The 11,935-nt window shown below is 38.0% G+C and overlaps 1 protein-coding gene across 1 annotated transcript in view; it reads right to left on the reverse strand.

The window, feature by feature from the left end:
- The window catches only part of TMTC2 (transmembrane and tetratricopeptide repeat containing 2), a 160,590-nt gene that overhangs the window by 96,554 nt on the left and 52,101 nt on the right, over positions 1-11,935 (reverse strand). The window lies entirely within an intron of this gene.

Genomic DNA, 11,935 nt, shown 5'->3' on the forward strand with positions numbered 1-11,935 from the left:
ATAGGTTTCCCCAATAAAAATTCTGAAAGCTCAGCTGCATGCTCAAAAAAAAGGCAACGAAGAGAGCTCAACATTTTAAATATTTTTTCTACAATACAGACCCACTATCTCTCACAACAATATTCAGAAGATCAATTAGATCATGTTTGTTAAGTGGCTTGAGAACAGAAAAGTTCATGTAAATGCTAAAAGTTACTACTTTGAAAGTGGAACAGGTTTTGCGTAAGTTCTGCATTATGGTTTGTACAAGGTATTTATATTTTTCCTATTATTCCAAAGAAATAATGATTTTATTTTCAAAATGTCATAAATTCATTCATATTATTTGCAATAATTTTCCTCTAAAAACTTCACTTGTTAATAGATGCATTTTAATCAAGTTACCTCATTTTGCTAACTCAACAGCAAAAGTGCCCTGTTTCTTGTTTCCTAAAGGGAAAAATGGTTTCTATATACCCATAAAGTATGAGTTTAATCTACTTTATACATTGATTTTCTTTTTATATCAGTGGGTATGTGGTAATGTTGAGACAGACTGTATTAGAGAATTACCACCTCCTAACTTTTATATATAAGTCTTCTTTTTATTAAGAGTGTTATTTATATCATTTGTTCAACACTTCATTTGTTGATCAATTCCAGGGCTTTTGGAATGACAGCAGGTGAAAGAAAAACATAATTGAAAACTATGCAGAGCTCTGAAAGCTATCCAACACCATGTCAGCATGGGTACTGAACCAACTGACTTTTGGCAGGCAGTGCTTCAGTTTTGTTTCTTAGTTTTGAAACGCTGATGCAAATGGCTATGAATGCATGAAACTCTCTACTGTGTTTAGCGTCACTGCCTGATATACCCGTTCCACTTGCTATGTTACAGAAAATTAACTTTTCCTCCTCAAAGGATAGCACAGTGGCTCTGTCAGCTCAATGAACCTGAGAGATGAGACTGAGCAGCTGGTAAAGTGTTCTTAGGCTTCACCAATTACTCTGTTTAGTCTAGAGTATGGACTCCTCGTTCTTCCTAGGACATACTTGCAGATTTTGGTAATCCAATTAGCTTTAATGAACCTAATCTCATGCGTGTGAGGGCTCCACAATCTGGCTGAATAGTAAATATCACATTAACAGAGTCTTTAGCGAGCACCCAGAATAAAGCAAGCCACCAAAGAAAAATGATAGGTATATTCACATACTCCTCCTTCTTGCTAGACACCCTGATTCACTAGACGTGACAGACTACTGTGTGAAGAAATTCTTGCCAGTACTTTCCTTTGAGGTGCCACAGGATCAAATAACACTTCCTTACTGCTTTTAGTTATGTATGAACAATGTAAAATATTTTCAGGGTAACATTATAGAAACTCTTAACAGCATAGCCCTCGCTCAGTATTAGTCAACAGACAAGTTCAGGAAGAAACATGCTTCCCAACCACTCATCTCTCAGATGGAGGTACCATCTCACATCTCCCAGGAGCTGCCTCAGTGCAGCCAGTGTGCTACATGGACAGTCCTTCCACTTCTCCCACAAAAGAAAGACAATAGTCTAGACAAAGCTGTCCTGTAAACCAAATTCAGCCCATAAAGCCACTACTCATACTGCAGAACCTCTAAAAAGATTCAAACTAGAAATCACAATCTCACTGCAACTTTGTAGGTATTCTTTATAAGAAAACCAAATAAACACAACACCAACACACACATTGTTCTGGACACATCCTCCCATTTCCCAATCTTTGTACAATTCAGTTTTGTTTAATGTTGCAACTCTGACAAAGATACCCTGATTAAGCTAAAACTACTGCAAGATCACAGACTTGTTAACAGTACAACAGCTTTCTACCTTCCAAGCTGTGCTGGCACACCCCAACACATCAGGAAATAGCTTTTCATCTGACACAAAGGTAATAACAAAAGACTGATAGATTACATTTTATTTCAATGGAAATCCCATTGTCAAAGGCAATAGCTGCTGGAGGTTAGTTCAGGGGAGCGTTTCATGACACAGCGGCTCTGGTGAAATTACCATTTTAAGGAACTCCTGCACCTACCACCCTCCAGTCCATTCAGTTCTGCTACCCTGTCCTTCATGCTAAAATGATTTAGATCATAGTATCGTTAACATCTAGTCTAGTCACTGTTCTGATTCGTAGTACAGCCCGATCACACCTTTGTTTGCACAGCTTTATCAGCTATGCGTGCACTACAAGCCTGTGAACACCGTAAGCCATTACTGTCATAAAGTTCCCATATCACGAAACTTCACGAGGGTCAGGAACAAAGCAATGAATAGCACTGACACAAAACTCTCATAAGGAAATGTATTTTGTAGAGCCGGTGGACTCAAATCATTCAAGAAAGTGAGAAGAGGCCAAAGCAGCAGAAAAATACAAGTGGAAGAGGAGAACTCCGGGTATCCCAGACACCTCAGGATTAATCCTGAGGAACTCTTCAGAGCACCAAACTGACTCAGGCAAGGAGGTCACCATGTCCTAAATATGTCAAATTACATAACTTTTTAAACAGCAGGCATGGTTCTAAAAAAAAAAATTATCTATGATATATTTCAAAAGCATCACTTATGTCCCAAGTGGTGAACTGTAAGCTAGCCTCCCACAGAAATGCAAGGGTGCACTTAACTGACTGAAATGACAGCCCTGGTCCTCAAAGCTAAAAGTAGATGGATCATGTTGGCCCCTTTCCAGGAAAGGGTAACAGAGAGGACAGTGTCCTGGAAACGTGCCAGAGGAGCCACGGGGCAGGGGGGCAAATCAGCGCTAGGGTTTGTCAAAGCAAGAGAGTTGTCACAGGGCTCAAACGAGGTATGTCAGACTTGGAAAAGGCAAATTAGTGCATATCCAGGAAGCAGGCTTTTCATGGCAGTTAAGTTGTATGGTTTTGTTTGTTTTGTTTTAAATCACTTATTAAGGCAAGACAGAGCCTGTGAAGCTTTGCCAGCCAATGCATATCCACACTGGTATGGAAATATAGGTGGCAGGGAAGAAGGTGGGGCATAAAATTACTTTCTCCATCTTTTGCCAGCAGTGAAACTGAAGACACTAAAATTATTAACTAGCATCTTTAATAGTTCATATTCCAAATACCTTCTGTGTTCTAAGAACTGAAAGAAAAGTTCAGTGTGCTAGAACATCCAAGCAAAAAGAAGGAAAGGACATCGAGCACTCAGTCCCCCTATTTTGTGATCTTTTCTGTAATTTAAAACACAAGTATGTGCAAGCCTTTTGCACATACTAGAATTGCATCAGCCATCATTTAATTTTTGCATGTGTGAAGGCTGGCAATGATGACAGTCCAAGCTTGAGTGTCAATAAAACTCCCTGTTACAAAGGAAGGGTACTGGAAATCTTAATGAAATATTTTGTATTTATCTATCTACACTGGGATTTTACACTGCCAGAAGAGGTATGAAGAGGCATGTGTGTAAATTACTGTCCTGTCCACATTAAAGGTTAGTTTCTCTACCAGATTTATGTAATGGGACCTCAGGGTGTACTGGTACGAAAGCCATTACGGATAGGCAAATAAGCACACATAACCCATGGTGAAAATCAGTATGTAAAGAAAAGCTTTTCACAGTTGATATATTTTGAAAAAAGGTAAAATAATGAAACAATTGGAGGACTATCTCATGCATTTAAACAAACATGCTCAGCTTGAGAACCAATCTGGAAAATCTTGTTTTCCTCTAATTAATAGTAACTCTTTCCATCCAAAAAAATCATGCTAGTTCCATAGAACACAAGAATATGAACCGAAGGCCTGACTTTTAATCGAACTCGAAAATAAAATCTATCGTTTTCTGGCAAAGAAAGTACTGAACTTAATCCATTTCACTTGATATGCTACAAAAAAACCATCTTGCCAAAGCTAATCCCTCTTTGACCAGAGGTGGGGTTTTTTTGCACTGTAGTTTTTAGCACAGATGAGTTTGTCAAACGATTTTGCAGAGCACCTCAGGAAAGGCAGGGGAAGAAATAACAGTCTGATGAGTCCATGTCTCAAAATAGGGTAATAGAGTCCATGTCTCAAAATTGTTTATTTCTTTAAATTCTTAGTATATGCAAAGGGAAAAAAAGTCTAGCTAGTAGTTAATAACAGATTCTCTTCCTATCCCCCTGCTATTTAGGATTCACAGATTAGAGATGCTGTTGGACTGCATTCAAGGGAAAAAAAAATTAGTATCCTTGTTTCCAGTCCTCTATATATATAAAGGAAGAATATCGGGCTCTCTGGTATTCTGCTGAAGGAGAAGCAGATATCCCACAGTGACTTGGGTTTCAAAGGAAATTACAGCACTACTGAAGAACTGAGAGAGAGAACACTGTCACTGGAGAATAAATTCAGACTTTGAATTGAAGTGTAAACCACTTTCCTTGGGCTCTCCAACATATTTAGCATACCCAGACTCTTTTGCTGAGGCTGGACTGCCTGTGGGATGCTCAAATGCTCTAGGTAACTATGGCTGTTTCCCAAACAACTTACTAATGGACATTTCTTCCACACTTTCTAATCATCCAGGGCAGCAATACCACCTATTTAGAGCCCTACACTGTTTTCAGAGAACAGTCTTTTTATTTAACTTTCAAACAGTTCTATGCGGTTCACTTACTAGTTGAGCTTTCTCTTTTAAAGCTGTTACGAGTGGCAGATAGAAAAAGTATTTCCTATTTATCTCAAGAACTCCGAAGCATCCTATACAACAGTTATCCTTCAAATTCTGCCATTTTTGTTATGAAAAAAGACACCAAATTTACCATGGTATATCCTATGTATTTTATATATAGCAATAACAGGTTTATCTAGCCATATAAATTTATATATTACTAATTATATTTCTAATATATAATTATAACCTTTGAATTTTTTACTTATATAAGATCATTTCATTATCGAGTGCATTTCCCCAGACAGTAGCTGTTATAAGGGTTATTTCTGATGGTTAGAAACATTTTACAACACTGACAGAAGGTATACTACCTTTACAGTAATTTCTTCTTAAAAGAATAGCTAAACTTAAGTTTCTGACCAAAGTTGAAAATAATAACAGAAGTCAAGGAAAATATCCATGCAACATTTAGTCAAAAGATTAAGTACCGGAAAGTTCTGGTGAAGGTGTTGGGAAGACTGACGATTAGTTGGTGCTAAGTTTCTCTGACAATTACTTTTAAAAAAGTTGACTAAAAAGTATGCCAGAATCACTGTCATGACTATGTATCCTGATATTTATTTAGCAACCAGCTTAGAAAGCGTATTATACTGTCATAAATGTGGAGAGGTTTTAATACAATAATGAATCATCAAAATTTAAAAAAAATGATCCAGTGTCTATGAAAATACATAGTATGAGTTCCATTCCGGAGGGAAAAATTGAGATTAAAGTGGCTTGTTCAAAGGCTAAAGAAGAGCTCATTAGCAAACCTAGAACAAACTCGTGAATACCTAATTCCAGATGCTATGCTCATATCACTGATATTTCTTAACAGTGATACTATGCAAAACTTCTATGCGTAATTATTAGCAGGTTTTATATTTTTAAAATCTGCTGGTTTATGGCAATCTGTGCACTGAAATTACTTTCTTTCTTAAGCCTTCTTTTTCAAAAACAGCATTTTCCATTCACTGCAATCACCACTTTTAGAGTGATTTTATTATTATTGAAGTGAAATGAACCAAAGGAGCATGAAATAATTACTGTGCAGAGAGATATTTTGGGCTATTGGCCCAAAGATGAGTTGGAGTTTTACTGCCAAGTTGCATATAAAAAAAGAATATATGCACCAAAACATTGAAATGCAATCCCAAATGCTCAAAGTATTTTTAAATGCCCAATGTGGTGTTTGTTAAAAAACACACTCCTCTGTTTAGGAGGCACAAAAAAAGCGTTGTGAACAACTAGCTGTGTGCCAGAGCAATAGCTATCGGAAACAAAACTCTAAAGGTACTACAAGAAAACCCAGCTTCTTGTCAGCAAAATGTAAGCTCTTAATAATAAGCATATTCAAAGAATGCCATACCTTAAAATATTTCTTCTCCTTTTGTCTCCAGTCATCACTAGTGATACAAAAATATTAATAATCATGGAAAGTACTGGTTTATTGCATCCTTTTTGTTTGAGGGAAATATGGATTCTTTACCTAGTTTATTACAAGGTATTGTAACTACTTTTCCTCGCTGCACTATTAGTTGGTATTTTCATTGCCTGCTGAAGAAGGGACCTCTTACTGACAGCTACTGTTAGCAAGAAATCATTTCCTAAGAGTGGATAAGGATAACAGCAGCAAGCTGTCCAATCAGATGGAAACAGCTTCTAGTATTTACTTCTACCCAAGTGCACAGAACTAGAGCATACAATCTCTACAATGATAGGCATGGATTTTTTCTTTTTTCTTTTTTTTTAATCAGAGGAGCAACTCTTGGGTGAGAACAAATTTGGGTGCCTTTTTAACAATAACAAATTTATGTAAATGGAACAAAACTAACTCACATGATTTTTTTTTCCCCCTACACTAATGCTTTAAATAGTTCATATAGCAAATACATTTGCTTGCTGCATTAGTAATAGTAAAATAAAGAGGAAATTAACACTACAAACTCTTCAACATGGATAACAAAATTAAATTTGGGGTTTTAAAAAATACTAAAAACAAAGTATACTTTTTTCAGTTCAGATCAAAAGGCAAGTATTATGCTACATAAATGAGATTGTATTATGGTACATAACAAGTGCACACACAGCTAAATTCTAAATTCAGCTTTAAGAATTCCTTCAATTTTATTTAGCAGATGGTACTAGCAAACTAAACAGTAAACTAATTACGTAAAATGACATTAAGACTATAAATGAAACAAAAATGCAGTTGCTACTTTTTAATGACTGGTCAGATGAGCATACAGCTAGTCCATACACTGTTGTTCAACAAAGATGCTTCACAATCTGAACTTCATATTCGTACCTTGACATTCACATATGCATACAGAAGCAGTCCTTACCAATCCTATGCTAAACTGATGATAAGGGGGAGGGAAAGAAAAAAAACAAAAAAGGGGGGGGGGGGGGGGGAGAAAAAAGGTAAATATCCATTAAGTTCCAGGGAGTAAAACTGATCATGGCTGAATGCTATGCCAAAGATGCCAAAAAAGCAAAGGAAGTTCTTTAAAACTTCTACAGGCACAAATATAGCAGAATGAGGCAGGAAGATCTCACAACCCTGTTGCAAAGGAAAAAGAAGAGAAAAGTAGGACAGGGAAAAGGAACGTTGTTCCAGAAGAGTATTTCAGTATTAGGATATCTTCTGAAAACATTAAGCAAAACTGAATGGTTCACATGCATGAGAACTAGGAGTAGGAGGAAGAGTGGAAAGATAGAAGGAAAGAGGCTCTCTATATTCTTATGGAACAATTTCTAAATTCTTCTCTGTCAACACCATGTCTTGGTCTTATTGCTGCCCACTGAGAACAACAGGGTAATTGATGTAAGAAGTAATATGCTAAGAACAGGATTTTTAACTTGAAGTAGGACTATAAGAGGTAATATTAATTTTAAACCACAGATGATCTGAATGATTTTGCCAGAAAGAATTTTTCTTTTCTTTTTTTTTTTTAAGTCTTTGTGTCAGTCACCTAGCAGGAACATCTAGGCAATTTGACTCCCACAGTAGAGTTTATTTGAACCAAGAAACTCAACCCTCTCACTCCAACTTTGTCTTCATGTAACAGATATTAAGGATTTTTTTTTTTCCTGCAGAACTGAGTCAGGAAAGGAATGAATCACATATTCAAGTCCCACTGACCTGCCCAAGATGTGAACATATGATGTTTCATTAACACCACTACGTGATGGAACAGTGACAAACATCTGAGCAACATACAGAACTGGTTCTGAAGCCAAAAGCTCTAATGCCAACTTAAACCAGTGCCATGTGCGAGACAGGTCATATCACACGGGGTATAGCACCACAATAATGTCATAATACTGCTTTTGGAAGCAGCTTAGTATCTGTTTCTTGCTGTATGTTCCATTGCAGAAAGAGTAGTCACGTATATGAATTTAGCAAGACTTGAATGCATGGTTAAAGTTAAGCACCCACTTGGTGTAGCAGGTCAACTAGTTCCAGGAAGGATCTTCAAAGTTTACTTACAAATGTCACAGCAAACACCAGGAGACTAAAATTTCATCAGTAAATATGACCAAGCAACTAATACCTCTGCAGCAGTCTAACTGTCTAAGCCTCTCTCTGTTATCTTCTACTTCTTTAATCAGTGTCTATAACAGTACAGCAAATATATCTGAACATCAAAGATCATTATGGTGTGGACTGCAAGGTACAAAATGGCCTGGAGGAAAAAGATTATGCTTTTTGAAGCCAACTTTTGGTGCTACAGAGAAAATTAGAGATAACAAGGCATAATGAGAACAATTATTTTGTGTGTCATTATAATTTTATATTAAACACGAGGCAATCATCACCACAGAATGACTCTCAGTCTAATTGAAAAAGACATGACAGCTATCACCCATTTTTAACTTTTTTGTTTGTTTTTACATTTTGGGAGACTTTCTTCGCTATAAAAGAACACTCAAATAACGTGAGCTGTTTTATATCAGTTGGGCTGCTCATTAAGTTGAAGGCAGCACAGAGAAACACTTGCACCTTTCTCTCCCTAGGGTCAAAACATGTATAGAGCCACTTCAGGATCCATAAACTACATTAATTAATCTTGCCTATTTTTCCCCCAAGTGCTGACAAACGGTAATGAGGCAAAGCTCAGATCACTTTAAAGGTATTTGAAATACTAGTCATAACCAAAACTGCAGATGAACAAGCCCAGTAACAGATGCAGCTAAGGCATTCCAAGTCCTCACTACGACTCCACCGGCTAAGGGCCGGCAGCTGCCTGCCACACAGCAAGGCAGCCAGGAAAGCCAGCACATGCAAGTGGCTCGGAGGCAGCGTCACCACCTTCTACTCACTTGACTCTCCCACGATGTATTTTGGGGTTTAAAAGATGAGCCACGCACCGTGCTTTTGAGTATTTTTTCCACTTTGTCAGTGGTTGACAAGAACAGCCTGGAGAAATGTAAACTGCAGAAAGGCTGTGGCTGCCTGTGGGGGTAGGGGCTTTCTCACCTGAGGCAGAACGCTACTTCTCTGCCTGCACTACCTGCAAGGCGCCCATGAGGGGGCCAGAAGAAAGTGGTGGCAGGGCGCTGATTGCCCATTTCTTCACTGAGGACTGAAGATGGAGAAGCCGCTGAACAACTTTGCCTGCAAGTCCCACAGCAGCAGAGGAGAATACATTCTTACGCGTACTACAACGCAGAGGACCTGATTATAAACCATCACCATGTGAGACAACTCCATTTCTGAAGCAGTTCAGCTGCATTAGCACACAAATGCACCTGTACTAATAGCTTGCCTCTCAAATGACCTTACTAGTACAGCACATCAGCTCAATGCTGTCGCACAGCATCCAGCCGCAGAGTGGCTTTCATCCTGCTAGGCCAGAATACAGATGGATCTGGAACAAAACAGATCGGCTCCTTCCTTTAGCAAAACCGGTCTTTGTGGATTTCTACTTCTTTATCGGTTCCCGCACGGGGAGTTTTTGAAGGGATCCCTCTTTGCTTTTTAGCCTAGGACAGAAGAAGCTTTTGTTCAGAAGCTCTTTGCAGGAGAAGAGAGGAAAAGCAGAACTGTCAGGGAAAATGATCCCGCCGCTCAAAAATGATCAGAAGTAAGAAAATACTCATAAGGAGAAACGTCTGTGAGTCAAGGAAAACAGGAATGAGGAGTGGCAGCCTCTTCTTAACAGTCTAAAAGGAAGGAAAACACTTCTCCACTCTACCGTTTGACTGAGCCGTCTATTGTCTCGCTGTCTGAATAGCCTATTTATCACAAGCATTCATAAAACTAAAAAAAAGAGGCAAACAAAAATAAATTGTTTTTCCTACGTCAACCTCATTTAATTACTGAAGAGTAGTTTGAATTGTTGATCTCCTAGTGCTTTGGCGGGATTGGCAGCCAGTCTAGTCCAGTCAGGCTTGCCTGATTCTATGAGAAATAGAAAATAAAATTAGCATAGTCAAAGCCAGGGATAATCTAGGAAGTATTCACAATAATGAATAGAGTTGGGTGACAGGTCGCTTTAGCCGGGAGTTTCTGATACCCAGCCTTGTTAGAATGTGTGTGGGCTAGTAAATATTCAGCAGAAGTTTAACAGGATATTTTAAGGAGATTTACAGTCAGCTCAGTCATGTCTATATCACCACACTGACATGCTGTCTTTGCTTTTGCATATCTTACAAGAAACTTAATGTTAGTTTATATGGCAAGAAACAAGACAATCATATATACATAAGTCTGTGCATACTGAGATGTGTATGATGAAAATAGCTCGCCTTGTCTCCTGGGAGCATAATACCCAGTAGTCTAATTTCCAGACAACACTGCAGCCAATCCTACTATTGCACAAAAACTAGAATTATTATTTTTTTTAATCACAAAAACTGGCTCAAAGCAAGCAGACAACTATTAATACAGTCTGGGATATCTGGAGATCTCCACCAAGGACAAAAATGGAACATGCATTAACTATTTAATCAAGTGCACACACACTCTTCTCTTTCCAAGGAGTGCCAACATTTTAATGCAAGCTTTACACCATCACTAAACTGGTAAATCTCACAGCATCATATAATCACTCTGGGGTGCTGTCTCGCTGTTCAGTTATTTCTCTTCATTTCTTGCCCTCCTGCACTAGTTTCAAAAAAAAGTAGAAGAAATGGGATGTGCTTGTCCACAGTTAACAAAAAGTCACTTACTGCAGTAACAAGTTTAATAATTTTACCTAGGGCAACAAAGCATGTGAAGAAGAGTTACAAGATCAGACTGATGATTGACAAGCTACTATAATGCTGCTTTGCAAGGCACCTTATCTGCCAAATCTACTTTTTCACTCCCTATCAGCTCACAGTAACACCTGCACTTGCCTCTTACTATTACAGCTTTTAGACTATGGCATGATACAACTGTCTAACCAAGAAGCATACCTCTATCAGCAGATGACTTTGCATCATATAATGGGCTTCTGAGCAGAGAACTGGAAAAACTCAAATGCAATATGTTCAAGCACTATCAAATTTTTCTTTCACAGAAAGGCAAAGTAATCAAGTAATCCCTTCTAACTTTTGATGAATTGTGAATAACGAAGGTTTAGACAATGCCTACATTGCACTCACAGGTGGTATTTTGACCGTCCTCATATAAACTTGCTTGTGTGCCAAAAGCAGTACAGCCAGGCAACATGGAGTTCAGGATCCCAGCTGGATCTGCCATATATGCTGAAACCACAGAGCCACAGCTAAACATTGTTACTGATCCCTAAACTAACCATTTTACTGCCTGTTTCGATGTTGTTTACACTAGCTGTAGCCACATTTCATTACGGCATAGATACAAGCTTTGAGAGAAGTAGCTGGGCAATGTTACGAATAGTTGACATTTATACATTAACAGGAAGGCATAAGTATTTCACAATAACTCGTTACAGTACTTGTATGCAGGAGGAACTACAGTAATTTCCTAGGCTGAATAATATGACCTCATTTCCTCATTTTTATTATGTAGTATTGATGTTATTTGCATCAGATGAAATAAAAAAATAGCACTTCCCTGATGCTGTCCTTTACTATTTCTTACACTTTGCAATCATAGAGAACAGAACATTTGGTGACCATTTGAAAAACCTTCATAAGGGTGATAGATACCAGACGTCAAATGGAAAATTACCAGGGTGGGGTCTGCAATACTAATAATGCATCTTTAATTCCAAAATGCAGAACCAGGATCAATGAAAAAGAAAGTATCCTCTTACCTTAGGATCTCATTTTCTCCATGTTAATGCCAAACCTGTAACA

The sequence above is a fragment of the Pygoscelis adeliae genome, unplaced genomic scaffold, assembly GCF_000699105.1.
Source record: "Pygoscelis adeliae isolate BGI_AS28 unplaced genomic scaffold, ASM69910v1 Scaffold113, whole genome shotgun sequence".
In the NCBI taxonomy this organism is placed as follows: Eukaryota; Metazoa; Chordata; class Aves; order Sphenisciformes; family Spheniscidae; genus Pygoscelis; species Pygoscelis adeliae.